Here is an 18,012-nt window from a genome sequence, read left to right as displayed (position 1 = left end):
TGAATAATTCATAATTTTAGAAGTTTAATAAATTGATTGAGAAACCCGATTAAAAAGCTCTGAGTAGAGCTTTAAGTGGGTGTTGCTGATCTTAATGGAAACTAACACACTGATTAATACTGCTGCAGTAAGAAAGGCTTCAAATTTCAGTGTTTGTTTTTCATAGAGTGCATGATCTCCCTGTGTAGAAAAGGGTCACCCTGAGGAACTCTGGCTTCCTCCCACAGTCCAAAGTGTGGGAGATTAATTGTTCTCTTACTCATCGTCTTCTGCTTATGCGGGACAGGGCCGCTGTGTCAGCAGTGTCAGCAGAGAAGCCCAGATCTCCCTCTCCCTAGAGACCATTTCCAGCTCCTCTGGGAGAAGCCTGAGGCACTCCAGGACCAGATTAGAGACATACTTTAGTCCCTCCTGTGTGTCCTGGGTCTTTCCCGGTGGAGCATGCCTAGAAATAAATTAAATAAATAACCCATTTTGAAAGTTAATTTTAAAAGAGATGTATTGTTACCAAAAGTTCAACTGTTGGGGTGGTGTCATTTTGTGGGATTGAGATGGGATTATACATAAACGTTGTAAACCAAACTGGGGGTTTCAGCAAGAAAAAGTTAACCGTTGACAGGTCACATCCCCTCTGTCGGACGTATGCGGTGTATGTGGTCCCAAATTTGAAGTCTCAGGCTTTGTCCGAGCATACGCCCTAACCCCTAGAGCCTTCAATCAATATGTAGAGCATGGACTTTTCAGTTCTTTTCACTCCCCGATGGTGAAATAACTCTGCCCACCATGACTGTAAGGAGATGACGCAGTCTGCTCATGATTATCTCCTCGCAAAGCATGATGGAGCACGCCATCATGCTTTGCGTGGAGAGCTCTGGCAAAGCAATCTGGGATATATCTGCCCATATAGTGACCATGGATGATCACTACTTTTAAGATTGCATTGTGGGAAAATTTCTAGTCCACTACTTTTACCACTAGACGTTCGGACACTCATTTAAAATGGTGTACACTATATAGTGCTTCATACAGTGATTAGGGCGGACGTTCGGACATAGCCTCATAAGGCCACAATAAGGCAATTTAGATGGCAGGCTAGACCCTCTCAAAGGGTAAAAGACATTATTTGATTTAATTTATGTTTTTTTTTAGGAAGTTTCATCTTATTTTGATGTGACTAGTTAACAGATTATTATCTCTGCTGTTAATATGTTCGACTTTGACAATAAGTCGGTCCAAACAATCATCATTCAAATAACTAGAATTTTTTTTCAGTTCTAGTGTTTAAAAATAAAGAAGACCCAAGTTCCTAAAGTTAATTAATTCCAACCCAATGTTGTGCCATATGCCATGATCATAACGCTTTTTAGACATTGGGAACCACTGTCCAAATTTCATCTTGACATGATGACCTGAGAAGAGCATTAAAGTTTGGTGAACAAGCAGCTATAAAAACTCTGCGGCCCCCCTTTTCAGCCTAAGCAGACACATGGCAACCCACAGACAGTGTTGGGAAAGTTCTCTTTCTACGTGAACTAGTTCAAAGTTCAGTTCACACATTTTAAAATGAACTAGTTCAGTTCATAGTTCATAATTCAAAATTTTGAACCAAGTTCACAGTTCCAAAAAATGAACTAGTTCATAGTTCTTTTTTTTTCACATATTGCTCAATTACACCATAGCGTACTGTCGAACCACAGACAGCAGTTATTTTATCAGTTGTAACACTGAAACTGTGCGTCAGATTTCATCTTCATATCCAGTTTTGAATCCTTATCCAACCAGGGTTTACATTAGCATTGAGGGGACAGCATTTCCCCATTGTTGCTTTAATGCTTTGTTGCTGTCCATTCACTTCACACTAGTAGCAGCTGCAGCTTTCAACCCTACAGTATATTCTCAGAAACATCAGGAAAAATGTGCTGCTTGAATGGTCTTTTTTATGAGGAAATGTTAAAAGAAAAACAGGAAAGTAGTCTTTAAGGTGCAAATGTTTTTTTTTTTTTATTTTAATAATTTTTTCAATTTGAAATTACATTTCAGTACATACTAAAAAAGAATACTGGAAACCTGGAAAATTATACCAGGCAGGTTTAAGAAACAAGTTACATGAATAGTAAAACCCTTAAGAACATTTTACTGACAGAAACTGAGGGACCAGGCTGAGGTAGGAATTTAAGGTTACTAAAGTGCGGATTTTTTTACTGAAAGCCGGCGGGCAAAGTTTGCAGAGAAATGTAAGATTGTTGCCTTCATCCTCACTGACCACCTGGTCATAAAACTGTTTTAAGTGATCACACTGCTGCTTTGTCACCTCCACGGTCACCTCCATGCTGCTGTGGCTTCCATGCTGCATTTTGTTTTGATAACGCATGCGGCTGTAGGCTACGACACCGGTAGCTGGTGTTGCCAGATTGGGTGTTTTTCCCGCTACATATTAAGGCTTGTTTACGGTGTGATTTAGCCGGGGTTTCGCCTGGAGGGCTTTAGAGAAATCTGGCAACCTATTGAACGGAGTTGAACTGAGAGAGCGTGCCGTTCACAGACACCAGAATGAACGAGTTCACAATAACGTTCATCAGGCAGTAATACAGTACGTTCAGTTCACGTTCGCCCAAAATATGAACGAGTTCATGAACTTTCGTTCAATGAACTCGTTCAGGCACAACACTGCCCACAGAGGTGTGACTTACCAGCCCCCTCTGTGTGAGGACAGAATAAACCACAGAACACACAGGGTTTTCTCTCTTTTTCCCTCCTCTCTTTCCCATGAGGCTGCTTGGCTGCACATCGAAGAGGTAGTAAAAACGGAGACCTGGGCCCAAAAAGACCAAGATCTCCAGAATCATCAAGGATAAGATATCATGGTGACCTTTAAAAACCAAACTGCTGGAAAAACGAATTTTTGCTACACATTTCTCTTGAGTTTCAGAACTTATAGAGCCAGACTGGATGAGGACCCCTGGAATGAGCCTGAAACATAGAAACTCCTGGTTGCTGTTGGCCTGACTGCTAAGCTGCTGCCCAATGAAACTCAAGCCTTCCAATGGACAGGTTTGCAGGTCTGGCATAATTAGGGACAGAACAAACAATATGTATTTTGATGATGTTGATCATTTAATGTGTTTACTGATGAGTAAAGAGAAAGCTAACAGCATGGATTGCATGCTATGGTATAGTAACATGTTTTAAGCTGTTGTTGAAGCTTGGACAAACTTTATTTCACTAAGGGTTTAAACACTGATATAACATTAGTGTTCATGTGTTCCTCATATGCTCATTACATTTTGATAACCAAGTATGACCAAGAGTCATTTAATGGAATCCCGATGTCTATTCGCTGCTAGCTATTTCAAAGAGGGTAAATAATCGTTTCACTAAAGGTTATTGGTTCTTGATTAAGCAAATCACCTAATAAAACATTATTTTTGACAAATAATGTTTTATTCACCTCATGGATTTGCGTTGTGAATTGGTCTAAAACATTCCAATTTCTTTAAATTTGTGAAAAGCCAATTTGGTCATATTCCAAATTCCTCCACATAAACTTTGGTTTTCAAACACCAAATCCATCTCATGCTGTAATATGGTTTTCAACCATGTTTCCCCTTCCTCTTTGTACATAATAATTTAGTTTAATTGAGTTTCAATAATTTTAATTAAGAGTTCTAATTAGTGTTGCGCCGATGCCATTTTTTGGCCCCGATACCGATACCCGATACCTGGCTGTGCAGTATCTGCCGATACCGATACCATAATAATGTAGAATAATTGCCATCATGGCTTTGTCAAACTGCTGCCTACCTTTGTGAAGCAGGAAAAAATCTAATACAAAGTGAATCCAGTAGAACTTTTTATTGCTTTTTTATTTCCATGCTTTTTTATTTCCATGCTGTTTATTGCCTACCAGGAGTGGGTGACAATAGTTGAATAAACTTATGGCTCTCAAAATGGTATCGGTGCCCTATTTGTTGGTACTTGCCGATACCGATACCACCATTTTAGGGCAGTATCTGGGCCCCGTCCGATACTGGTATCGGTATCACTAGTTCTAATCTGAAATATGTTTGACTTTTAGCTGAATGACTTTTGTTAATAAACTCTTATATTTTGAACAGAAGTTGTGGTGAATTTATTTATTTATTTTGACCATGATTAAAGCTCGAATCACTCTTTCCTTTATTGTTCTAACACACAGCTAGTGGGCATGTGTTCATAAACAATATATAACAGCCGAAATAATATCTTATTAAATAAGATATTTACCACCCCTACCGGGGAGGGCAATAAACATCTTAAAGTATCAGAAATTTTAATTCCCAGCTGGCTGGGAATTAAAGAGAATATAAATCCACAACATTAATGTGGCATCCAACCTGGAGGGGCATTGAACATAAAATCACGACACCAATATAATAATACTATGATAATATCTGCCTCTGAGCCTACCTGTCCCCATTCTGATCTGTTTGCCTGTCCTGTCCTAGGACTCCGGCTAGATTCTGCCTGTGTACCAAACCTGGAACTGATTCCTGACACCGACCTGGATTCCTCTTCGGTAACTCTTCGGTACTAATCTCCTGGCTCTGACTCCTGAGCATGTCCTCGACACCAGCTTTGGCTTCGCCCTCTGGATTATCCTGCCTTTCTTTGTCTGCTCAGTTCTGATCTCCTGGCAGTACTCTGACCTACAAGACTTCAGTGTCTGGTACTCCCTAGGTCGCTTTCGCCGCATCTTTTTGGCAGCCGACCGGCTGGACCCGACCTCGTCCTCTGGGCACGAACTGAACTTTAAAACCAGGTTAGTGACTCACACAGTCATTATCATCCTCCGCCAGATAGACGTGGTCACTCCCTGCAGAGGTTCCTGCCTTAGATGCCCTCGCTCTTCACTGTAGATCAGTTTTCTAAATAAACGTTTTTGAGACATCTGTCTGTCTGCCATTAAAACTGTGTGCCCTTGTTACCCAAGCAGATTAACCAAGGTAACTGTTGAGTGTAAATGGCATGCACAACTGAACCAGACCACGCCAGACACAACCGAACCATGCTAACATGGTACTAGTTCATCAGTAGGCCTTGTTGCTATCCAGTTCTAGGTCGTCTCAGATAACAAAGACCGCATGAGCAGAACGCGTCATCTTTTTGCAGTCAGCATCCACAATCAAAGATTTCAGACATTCATAAAAATACTAGCTTCCCTACCATGGCACACAATTTCCAGTGATGATTCTGCTTAGCAGTGTGATGAGTCTCAACGTCTGTCATTGTTTCCTGCATCTGTAAGCGCTGATTAGACTATTGTTTGTTGTATCCACTTCCCAAAAGCCGACTCTGTTAACTAAATTCACCATAGGCTGCCTTCTTCGCCTTACTCTCCACAAACAGCAAATATCAAAATTATAACCAAACTTCCAGAATGTTATGGGCGCCGCAATGTTCATTTGCTTGTTTACCTCTAAAGAGCAATAGTAACATCGTAACTTGGAGCCGAGGAACCGTGATAGCTTGGTATGTAAACTGTCTTAAGGAACCAAGCTCGGCACGGTTAACTGATCCAAGCTCCGAACCCGGCATGGATCTTTTTTCAGAGGGTAGTGTAAATGGGGCCTATGCTACAAAGAGCTCCAGTTTCAAACTGAGGCTGTTTACACTTAGCATCAGGATCAAAATATTTTCTCAACAGAACGATGTGTTATGATTATCTTCAGCTTAGATTATGAATTCACATTAGCATCTGCTGATGGTTTAGTTCTAGCTAAAATAGTATATAGTGGATCACCAAGCAAACACGTTTTTTGTTTCAACAGAAATTTCATATATATAACGGCTTATGAAAACTTTCAGATAGCGATGCAGTGTGGCATTGTCTAAAATTACCCCAGTCATAAAAAAAAATTCTGGTAATGTTAGCCTTCCTATATTTACTCTGCAGGTTCCAGACCGGTAAGACCAAACTCCATCATCAACCCAGCAGTACAGATAGAAAAATGGCAAGCTGCATGGGTGAAAAATACAACAGGAATTGTTGAAGTAATTACGAGCTTTTATGTAGCAACAACAGCTATTTTTAAGTTAGTACAAAGATTACAACATATTTAGGCCAACATGTTCAGGTAGTTGTGGATCCCTTTAAATAGTATTGATCCAGACCTCTTCTTCTTCCATGGATATAGAGCATTGCCTTATGATCTCACATTTTAGGTGGAGACTTCACAATCACCACTTTGTTTTTGGGTTTTCACCATAATAAGATAGTATGTCCCGGACATTTCTCGTTTTGTTTTGATTTTTACTTTACTTTACTTATTAACGTTGGTCTACAAGAATGTTTTAGAACTTTTTTTAGAAGTAATTTCTGAGACGGCAAAGAAGCATAAAAAAACTCCCTTTAATGGACTGAAGGGTCAACATGTGACATTTCACGCTATGAGCATTTGCTCAAAGTGGCAGGTAGTTCAGTTTTTGGCTTTAATATAAAAGTAGAAGACCAGATGGCCTCCCTTTATGCTTTCGGAAAGTATGTTTAGGAAGGGAACCTCCAGATGGGGTTTGTTAGAGATACCAGAACACTCTTGAGAGCCAGTTTGGTTTTCCTCCTTTGATTGTTGTTTTTTTGCCAAGTCATGAAAATGTCTGCAGTGGAACGGGGGAGAGGCCGGCCTACTGAGGATGTGAAGCCGACTCCGTCGCTATGCGGCTGTGAGTAAACATCCAGAGAGCTCAGGATTGATGCGCTGGGCCCATGAGCCTGAAACAACAACAAGATAATGAATGAGTAACATAACATCTGATTCAAAAGATTTGCTCACCCTTTGCTGTTATTTTCCCTAGAGAGGTTTAGCAGTGGGAATGTATGTTAGATTTGACTTAAACCAAACATCTGGAACATGGATCCCGTCAGTGCTTTTCACAACATAATGTTGGAACAATTTTTCCTTGTTAAAACATCTTTTTGTAAAAAAAAGAGTGAGGGAATCAGAAAATAAACTTTTAACAGGACATGCTGAATGGTCAAACCCCACTGTGGTTTCCTTTCAACTGCTTCATGTGAAAAAAAAGGTATAGGTTGTATCTCACGCTGATGGCATCTCACAGTTATTTACTCAGGAAAACAAATAATTTAAAAGTTTAGAAGTCGTCAAATGAACATTTACACCTAGTTCAGATGATCTTTATAATATAAATGATACATATTAGTAATGTAGTAATGTGAAACTGAATATTTCAGTACAATGCTGACCTCTTGACATATTACTACATTAATCAACATATGTAGCCAAACTGTGAGGTTATATCAAAAGGACAGCAGAGCAGATGGAGTAAAAGTAGAGGATGCTTCAGTTTTAGTTCTCCTTTAAAGAGGCATTGCAGAGTTTTAAATGATACTGCCTCCTGTAGCCAAAACATTAAATTGCACCACTCTTCTGCTCATTCTTGCGACTCCTGCTCGTACTTAACATGATTTGTTTCTTCACTTTTTTCAACTTACATAAAGTTTCCATTGATGTCTGAGTTGAGCCGGTGTAGGTATCAGATCTCCTTGGGCCCTGCGCATGCGGATGACGTCACTCTATATCATAGACTGAACCTTGCCACATGACATAAAACATTGTGGTTGCCCAGACAACGATAATAACAATGCAGTGTCTGTGTATGCTTGACATCACATCCATCGAACAACACAGGATCTGAATTATATTGGGGAAAATAGGTTACAGGCTTTTAGATGCATTGGCGCTGAACTACTGAGGTGTCAGTCTGCTAATCAAATGATGCTTTAGTCATAAAGGTGTCATGACCTGCCATTCTGGACTTTTTGGTTCTGGGTAATTTTTTCATTTTGGGTTCTCAGTTATGCTTTATTATATGTTATTTTGTGTTGGCAAGATTTATATTATTTCTGAATTCTTAGTTTTACTGTTCCTTGTTATCTCTTTTCAGCATTTTTGCTATTATCTTCTCCTTGGTCTAGTTTTAGTTAGTTATTCTTTCTCTTATCCTTAGATTTTGTTTTCCATGGCTTCAGTTATCTCCATTTCCTTCTCTTATCCACTCATTTTCCCCGTGGCTTTTCCTTATTTTGTAGTCATTCATTTTATTCCCCTTTAGCTTTAGTCCAGTCCTTGTTCTCTCTTTCTTTTAGGTTTACATTGCCCTATAGGCTGGCTTTCAATATGTAATAAACCTCCACAATAAAAAAATATTCTATAATATTCTTTGTGTAAGCATGAGTTGTGTGCCTACTAAAGCCGATCTCTTTATATTGGGCTGCTATAAAGATGTACGTCCGACTGTGGGAATGAGAAGAGACCGCCACCTTGTTGGTGTCACAGAAACTGCAATTATGATTTTAAACCATAGAGAGTTGGGGGAGATGAATGACCCCTTGATTATCTCATAAACAGATAGAACTGCTTTAAAAGGAGTAAAGGTATTTCTCCAAATTATCAGTTTAATAAGACCTAATTCCCAGAGACCCTGGACCACAGAAGTAAAATGCTGTGTATGCATTTTAAAAAGGATTTAAGTTCCTGTCTCCTAAAATTCCTGGAAGAAGGGTGCAAACAAGGAAGCAGAGTAATAGTTTAAGACACCTTTCTGCAGCTTCTTTACTGTTACCCTCTCATTACTACATCCAGGCAGTGTCTTGCTCAGTACCAAAATCAAATAAATTAGAACGAATCCTAAAGGAGTAAAACATGATAATCTAATAAAAATAAAAACAGCCTACATTGGGGAAATTGTCATGATTATGGTGCTGATGGCTAGCTTGATTGCTCATTTCATTCACCTGTCTACAGTACCTCTGTCCTGTTCCTCATCACTCATCAGATCCACTTGTTCCAGTTTCCTATTTAAGCTGCCTGATTGTCTGATCCTGATCTGTTTCCATATTTTGACCTTTGAGCCTGCCTGCCCCTGTCTGATTAGTTGGCCTGCCTGTCTTCGGACCCCTCTCGGATTCTTCTGTGGACTGAACCTGGATCTCTCTCTTGACTTTGCCCTTTGGATTGTCCTGTCTACCTTCGTCAGCTCAGATCTGATCTCCTGTGAGCTCTGCAGCCTTCTAGGCTTCAATGTCTGAACCCTCTGGCAGCAGCCGTTGCGTCTTGTCAGTCAACTGGCTGGAAATTATCTTCATTCTATGGACACTGTGTAATGATTTCAGACGGCTACCCAATATTAAAGGAGAGAAAGGCAATGGGAAAGTTCAAAGCGTTTATTTAAAACAAACAGGAATGCGGGGCTGCTCATCACCTGTGGGGCAGATTTTCTGCAGAGATAGAACATAAAGGTCAGTGACTGGATTGTCGGGCTGATCACAACTTCAGTCAAGGAAGCAAGAAAACAACATAAATAGCTGAGGAACCAGGTGGAAGCGATTGGCGCTAATCAGCCGCCGCACCAATTAGACAGGGTTGAAGGAGCAAATGAAAAAAAACAAACCATCAGCACCAAGACCATGACAGAAACCCCCCTCAAGGGCAGATTCCAGATGCCCCAATGGGCTGATCAGGATGATCCCTGTGGAAGACCCAAATAAAGTCCTTATCCCGGATCAACCAGGCCGGAATCCAGGACACTCTCTTTGGTTCCATAACCCACCCAGTCGACTAAATACTGGAGCCCCCTTCCTGTCCTCCTAGACCAGGCATTCCCAAACTCGGTCCTCAAGGCCCACTGTCCTGCAGGTTTTAGAGGTTTCCTTGCTCCAGCACAGCTGATTTTAATTGAAAGCTGATTAACAGGCTTTTGGTCTACTGCAATCATTATAATCAGCTGTGCTAAAGCAGAGAAACCTCTAAAACCTGCAGGACAGGGGGCCTTGAGGACCGAGTTTGGGAATGCCTGTCCTAGACCTTAGGAGATGGATGACCCTGAAGGCAGGGCCCCAATCCCTGAATTGGGTGGGTGAGGATGATTGGAAGGGAAATAGGTCTCCCCTATCCCCATAAAAAAAAAACCACCAGACCAGACTCAAAGGAAGGGGGAGAAAAATAATCAGGATCACACTCCGGGGGTGCTGGGGCCTTGGTTACTGGAGGATCTTGAGTTCTGAAACTAACTACTGGAGTTTTGGGTAACAGGAGAGCTGGGGAGGCAGATAATCTGGCATATCATAGCCTAGTTTTACCCATTGAAGGACCAGACCTCAGTAGATGTCCATCACTGCCACAGTTGAGACATAGCTGAAACCTGATGCTACGATCCCTCTCCTCCTTGGAGAGACATGTGCATCCCAACTGCATCGGTTCGGGATCCAGCATCTGAGCCCAACCCAACCAGAGACCGACACAGGTGCAAAGGGAGCAAGGTAAGGAGCAGGTTGAGGAAAAGCCGACGTCAGTGCTCTCCTTTCTCTGCAACATTCCGTCAGGCGAAATTCAATCCGGTTTGCAAGGTTCTCGAAATGCTTCTGAGTCCTGGGGTGTCCGCAGACAACAGGTGAAAGTCAGTAATATAATTCAACGTGGACCGATCTCCTTGCCTGACTGTCAATAGTCCCCTGGAGGCTTCCCTACTAGGAAGAACTGGGCAAAAAACTTGGATTAGCTCCACAGAAATATCATTGGAAGAACTGCCCAGTTCAGGGTTGTTCAACCACTCTGATATTACCCACTATTTAGCCTTGCCTGCTAACAGAGAGATTACATAGGCCACCTTAGCATGATGAGAAGGAAACACGGGGCTGTAATTCAAAATGAATCTCGCATTGAGTCAGGAAAGCTCTGCATTGATCAGGATCACCCTTAAACAATATGGGACGGGATTGATGTGGTTTAAAACAAGCTGGACTTAGAGTGGGTGAGGAGGGCATGGCAGCTGTCACGGCTGGAGAAGCTACAGGAATCCTATCCTGTTTGGAAAAACAGTTTGCTGTCATGATCATGACTTTAAGAGCTGGCCTAATTTCTCATTTCATTCACCTGCCTAACTCTGCGCAGCTTGCAATTACCACTTATCTAAAGCAACTGCTCCTGCTTCTTTATATACGACTCAGTTCCAGCTATCGGAGCCAGATCATTGACTTTAAGTTTGAGATCATTCCTGATGCAATAGTTCATGTTCTCGTTCTCTGAGGCGAGAGGTGAGGGAGTTTTAAAGTGTTTAGTAGTGTTCCTGTTTTCCTGATCATGTTCCTTCTCTTATCCACTGAGCGTGCCCCGTTCCTCTATTGGCTCAGTGGAGGGAGCGAGTTTTAGCATACTGTAGTGTTCCTGATATCCTGCCTTGTTCTGCTTCTCAACTACTGTGCTTGCATGTTCCCATTTACACATTCTGCTGAACTCTCTGTGGACTCCTGGAACCCTGGACCAGCCTGTTCCTGTTCTCATCTGTTTCTCTGACTGGGCTTCGGATTCCTGGTCCTCTTAGTTTTCCTGTTCTGATCGCTTTCCCTAACCTGGCTTGGACTCATGCCTGCCCTCTGGGAATGCAGCATCAGGTACACTCTGGGCGGCACCCGCCACATCTAATTTAATTTGTATGGGATTAAATTGATTTCAGATAATAAAGTAAAAAACATTGGTGTTATGTCTGATCAGATCCTGTAATTTAAATTACAAGGAGGTTTCTAGAATTTTGATCTTTCATCTGCGGGATCACAAACTGTAGTTAGGAGCTTTCAGCTGATCCAAAATGCTGCAGCCAGAGTTCTGATGAAAATTAAAAAGAGAGATCATATCTCTCCTATCCTAGCTTCTCTTCATTGGCTTCCCGTTAAATCCAGAATAGAATTTAGAATAATACTTTGCACTTATAAAGCCCTAAATGGCCAAGCTCCATCTTACATGATTGTTCCTTATGTCCCTAATAGAGCCCTTCGCTCTCAATCTGCAGGTTTACTAGTGGTTCCTAGAATTTTTTAAGTAGAAACGGAGGTAGATGTTTTATTTATCAGGCTCCTCTCCTGTGGAAACAAGCGTGTCTGCGTGCCTCTCTACTTTTAAGGGTACGGTTAAAACTTTCATTTTGGATAAAGCTCAGGTTGACCTGAGTTATCTCTATAGTTATGCTGCTATAGGCTTGCACTGCAGGAGGACATGGGAACCCCTTTTCTCAGTTCTACCATTGTGCAGTATATAACCTCTATCGATATGCTCTCACTGATTTTTCTCATCATAATAGCTTCATCAATTACGTTTTGTATCCCTGCTTCTGTCTCCTTGAACTCCTTAAACTTTAAAAACATTATATATTATATATGATATTGTTTTGTTTAAGAGCTAGAGAGAGGAGGGTTTTTTATTTTTTTTACACAAAGTGAAAAAAAGCAGTCTTAATTGTATAAAAACTTTGGAAACTGCAAAGCAAGATATAAAAAAACCATAGTACCCCATATCTATGGTAGAAAATGAAAAACAGAATGTATCTGGTAAATCAAAGAAAGAAAAATGAATGAAACAATCTCGTAAAAATAACAACAGTGGCACCAAAGAACCGAGAGGAGAAAAAAATAGTAAACATTACATTTCAAAAGAAACAATATCATCTTTTTTTCCATTCAGTCACATTAAAACCAAACACATTCTTGTCTTTAACTTTGAATAATGCTGTAAAGTTTTAGATTTTGAAGCTTGTCTAGAGGCTTTATTTATCTAAAAACTAACATTTCTAGCCATTTTCTCTCTTATTTTGGATTTATAACATCTATAAACATACAATTCTTAGCATTAGCTAGATTCATTTTCTTTGATAGGATCACTCTACATGTATATTTGCCAAATAAGTATAAGGCTTTTTTAAGGGACTTTTGGAAGTGACTTGTGGCTACACCAGGACACAGGGTAAAATTCTCACAGAGAAAAACTGGTGAAATGCATGTTTTCAATTTGATTTAACTCCAAACTCAAACATATTTTCTTGGTTTGCCTTCTTGAAGTGTCCACATCACAGTTGTCTTTTTCAGGTTTAAGGTCTATAAGAAAATAAAAAAAACTAGGAAAGAAGTATGTGTGTACTTTTTCGATGTTGTTGCTGTTTCTCCTTTTTTTTAATCGATTTTCTCTTTCTAGTTTAAATTTCTCATTATCTTTTTTCCTATCATCCAGTTTGGGGTTTTGTGTGTTTATTGTGTTAGAAGTTTTATAATTTTATTGCTTTCTGTTTTGTTCTAGTGCTTTTTAAAGTCTTGAAATCATAGTTTTTCTTGGTTTTCCCACTAGTGAGAAGTCCCCGGTTAGATCAAGTCACCTATTTTATTACCTTTCCCTGAAGGCGCTAATGTCATCCAGTGACTTTAGTGTTTTAATATATTGTTAGCCCTTCTTTCATCAGTTACTTTCTACTGTATTGTGTAAAAAGATGTAAATCCAAATTTGATCATGAATCACCCTCCTATAATTCTTGTTTAGAGCCTTCCCCTTTAAATCAGTAAACTAAAGTAATCTGACATTTAAGTTACCATCTAAAACTCAATATGGCAAATTTAAATGCAGTATGAAAATTGAGATGATGTCACAGATGACACACTGAAAAAAAAATAGAGGTTGACAGAACTTACATTTTCTAGGCAACGTGATGCATTTGGTTTTTTGAGTTTTCCTTACTTAAATTCACTGTGGTTGAGTTTACAAAGATTTTTGAGTTCTGCCAACTTAGGTTTTTGGAGTGTTACATAGAAATTTTGAGTTCTACCAACTTAGGTTTTTGAGTTTCACCTTTAAGTTCTGAGTTCTATCAACTTTGTTTTATGAGTTTGACATATAGATTTTGAGTTCTACAAACTCAGATTTTGTAGTGTTATCTGCAAGTTGAGTTCTATCAACTCAGTTTTTTTTAGTCCTACCAATCGTCTTCACTACCAATCATTCAACACACAAAAAATTATGTTAATACAACATTTTTATTGCTTCAAGCCAAACATTGCATCAATAGATACAGTATAAAACCATGTTCAACAACATAATCTTAACTGCACAGATCAAAGTAACCTGACACTGGACCAGAATGTTCTAGATTCGTAAGAGTGATGATGAGGGAAAAAACAGTAAGACACCATTTTAGTAAGAGGAAAACACACAGGTAATTTTTTGTGAAGTAAGTGTATTAACATATATGAAAAAATAACAGTTTTACAAATTTGGACGGCCTTCAGTTTGTTTTTTTCAATTGTAGTCTCTTTAAATTGGGTGCACCCTTTTAAAAAAAATAAAATGAAATAAAATGTCTTGTTTCCCAACGGAAAAAGAAAAAGGTTTTCCCTTTTTATCTCCGAGTTTTTCTTTTTAGTCCTACCACTCCGACAGGACGATGAATGCAAAAAAAGAAAGTCCTCTTCAGTCCAAATCCTTCTCTTCAGTCCAAATCCAGATGTTCACACGGTTGGCTCGCCATCTCCAATTAAGGAGAGAATCCAGAATCCAGGGTATCCAAAAAACCCAGCCTGCATAGCACAACAGGGCTTAGTTAAATCCATTCACTTCTTGTTCTTAACTGTACAGTTTATATCTCTCCAAGTATGATACATTTCAGTGTGTAATGTAACTTTTCTAACTCATTACGAATTAACTGCTGCATTACAGGGTTAACATATAAAATGTTAATGTCACTGTTTTTCTTGTAAAGCAAATAAAATCATGAAAGCAAAAAATCCACATGTAAATAATGTAAATAACAGTAAATACCCACATCGGATTAAGAAAGTAAAATAATGTAGTCTTGTAATATTCTGTGCCTGAGTGCAACAACACTGCACTACATAAAACAATTTAGAAATTTAATAAGTTATTACACTCAACTTAATGTCTCTTTTCATTTGTACAATGAAAATAACAGGCACACTCTTTTCTCTATGCATAAACACTCACCCGCACATGCGCGGCATAAACACGCACGCGCACACGCGCATTATAAACGCGCACGTGCGCTGCTTTTCCTTTCATCAGAACGTGAAAAACATGTGAACTCATGCTTCAACTCGGTGGCAATACACCACAAGGGAATGCTAACTCACGGAGCTAACCGCTAACTGTCTGTACTTTGCAGCACTCACCGGGAAAACTGGTAAGGTCCCAGGGTCGTTCCTCCGTGGTTCTCCAGATGCATAAAATCACAATGTCCGCCAATCTTCTCAAACACGAGGGAAAAAGGCTGTGCCCTTGAAGAAAGGGATAGGAAACCCCGTACCGTAGTGGGCGTGTCCATGAACATAAGCAGTGCGCATGCCCATGAGTTTACAGTTGAGGGAACTCAAAAAATCTTGTATAGGCGATTTAAAACTCCTTGTTAAACCAACTTCTGAGAATTTGAGTTGGGCAAACGTGTATTTATTTGTTAGATGTCAAATTTATATTTCTGAGTCGGATTACAATACAATTGTGTGTTAGAACAACAATTGCCATTTACTTTTTTAACAGTGCATGGGCCAACTGCGGGCCATCTGGGGTGGTGTTCTTTGGACTACTAGAAATGTATACATTTTGACACCAGAACAGAGGACATGCTTCCCATAAACCAAATAAAATATCTCAGGAGAAGAACCTCACTAACTGAAAGCATAGCAGTGGACGTGTCATGGTTTGGGTAGGCTTTGCTGCAGCAAATTAATTGCAACCAATCTCCTTTCTTTGAGCCATTAACAAGAACGTACCCCAAAGAAAGCAATGATTTATTTCTAAGCCAATCATATAATCGCATTCACACAGCACTATGGCTGCCGGCACAGGTGGGCCTAAGGATTTCAAGCTGTTGGACCTAAATAGGGCTTGAGGTAATGACAATGGAGAGATAACAGAAATGTCATTAATAAAGAAACATGCAAAAAAAAAAAAAGGTTTGCACATGCTCTCTGCTGAATTGCAGACTGAATCTCTTTGCACCTTCTTTGAAGATTTACAAAAACTTTTGCACATCTTTCAAGATATTCAAGCTTTATAAAGCTCAGACACTAAGTATTTAAAAAAAGATTAACAGAAAAACTTATGGATGTTGATCATCTTGTCTAATGTTTGCAGGAACATTTAAATTTGCTGTGAAATCATATATTTAAACCGCACTTGTCCCCCTTGGACACTATAGTTTTTTTTTTCACATTCAGCGACACACAGGAGCTCTTTCAAGCCGGGAACCGTTTCATTAACAACACCTGTCCCATCAACCATGTATCAGAATCAGAAATACTTTAAAATTCCCAGGGTGAAATTACTTTCGTTACAATACTCCATCTGTAATAGAGTGACTATAGGACCAGTTTGATATAACACAATTTCATCGATTAATATGAAATTAGGGGGTCCCCGCTCCATCTCGCCATCAGTTCGGGGGTCCTTGGCCTGGAAAACGTTGACGACCCCTGTTCTAGATTATAAAATACTAAATCAGCTTCTTTGGAATAGGATAGTGTTTTCTCTACGTGGAACATGTTCCTTCTGGACTTTTTTGCAGCTGGGCTGTGCAAACAGTTTAAGTAAAAAGTTGCCAAACAAAAGGAATTTTAAGTAAAAAAAAAAGTTTATATCTTTTATTTTCATATTATTAAGTGGCATCTATGATAAAAGGTTGGCTTTGACAGTACTGTAAAATTAGTTCAATATTTCAAAAGTGAATGTTTGGCTGCTGTTGCCTAAGTGAACAACGTATGCCAGTTTCTGCTTTTATAACTTTCACATGTTGAAAACTCAAACACAGATATGGAACTAGTTCAGACTTTGATCAGAGGTCCACAGCTGGAAGGATCTGTAACCTACTTCTTGTTTCTTCATGAATAAAATATAGTTAGACATATACATGTAAAATGCTCGGTGGGTTCTCAAACATCATAATCCAATCAATGTGCTCTCAAACTTTCAAACATCAAACAAATAAAGAGCAGCTGGTATCTGTTTGATAACTCCAGAAATAACCCGTTCCATGCCACTCTTGTTTTAGTTTTTGTTTAGTTTGTCCTGACTCCTTGCCTTTCGTTAGAAGCTGTTCTGAGATGTGGCAGCAACCAAATTTCCAAGAACAAGTTATGATCCAGAAAGTCCCTCTATGTGCAGCCAAGAGTTAATGGAAACCCTTTGACGCAACAGGAGATTCAGGGGAGGAGGTGAAGTAACGCTTCTCTTCATCATTCTGGCCTATGATGGATGTGATCTCATGAGAAATTCACCAAAATTAGAAAAATAAAATAAAAGATAAGAGGAGTTAATCATATAGGAGGATACCTTAGATAATGCTCAGATAATGTAACCAAGAACCTTAAATTACCAACAAAGCTCTGGTTTCTGACAAGATAAATTGCTTAAAAATGTATCGATTAAGTGATACATTGCCAGGAATACATAATTAATATAATATCATGAGATAGTTATTGGTTAAAGCCTCAAAATGACAAATAAATGCGGAACTTAGTGAGTATCCATCCATCCATCCATCCATCCATCCATCCTCTTCTGCTTATCCGGGTCGGGTCACAGGGGTAGCAGCTTCAGTAGGTTGTGGGGGTAGCAGGCCAGACGTCCCTTTCCCCAGCTACTTAGGCCAGGTCATCCCTTGTGGAAATCCCAAGGTGCCCCCAGGCCAGCCGAGAAACGTAGTCCCTCCATTGTGTCTTGGGACTCCCTTTGGGTCTCCTCCCGGTGGGACGTGCCCGGAACACCTCACCAAGGAGGCGTCCAGGAGGTATCCTTGCCAGATGCCTCACCCACCTTAGCTGGATCCTCTCAATATGGAGGAGCAGCGGTTCTACTCTGAGTCCTCCCACGGATGACTGAGCTCCTCACCCTATCTCTAAGGGAGAGTCCAGACACACTACTGAGAAAACTAATTTCTGCCACTCGTATCCGAGAACTCTTTCTTGCAAGGTAAATCAAGAGCTTTGCCTTTTGGCTCTCTACCTCTTGATCTCTCGCTCGATCTTCTTTTCATTAGTGAACAAGCGAGAGGAAATTGAAACACGTCATCCGCAAATAGCAGAGACACAATCATAAGGCGACCAAAAAAGATCCCCACAACGCTTTGGCTGCACCTAGAAAATCTTTCCATAAAATTTATGAACCGAATCGGTGACAACCTTGGCGGAGTCCA

This window comes from Cyprinodon tularosa, unplaced genomic scaffold (assembly GCF_016077235.1).
Source record: "Cyprinodon tularosa strain WSP-4 unplaced genomic scaffold, ASM1607723v1 ctg600, whole genome shotgun sequence".
Classification (NCBI taxonomy): Eukaryota; Metazoa; Chordata; class Actinopteri; order Cyprinodontiformes; family Cyprinodontidae; genus Cyprinodon; species Cyprinodon tularosa.
The sequence above is the reverse complement of the archived record's forward strand: the minus strand, read 5'-3'. Positions refer to the sequence as shown.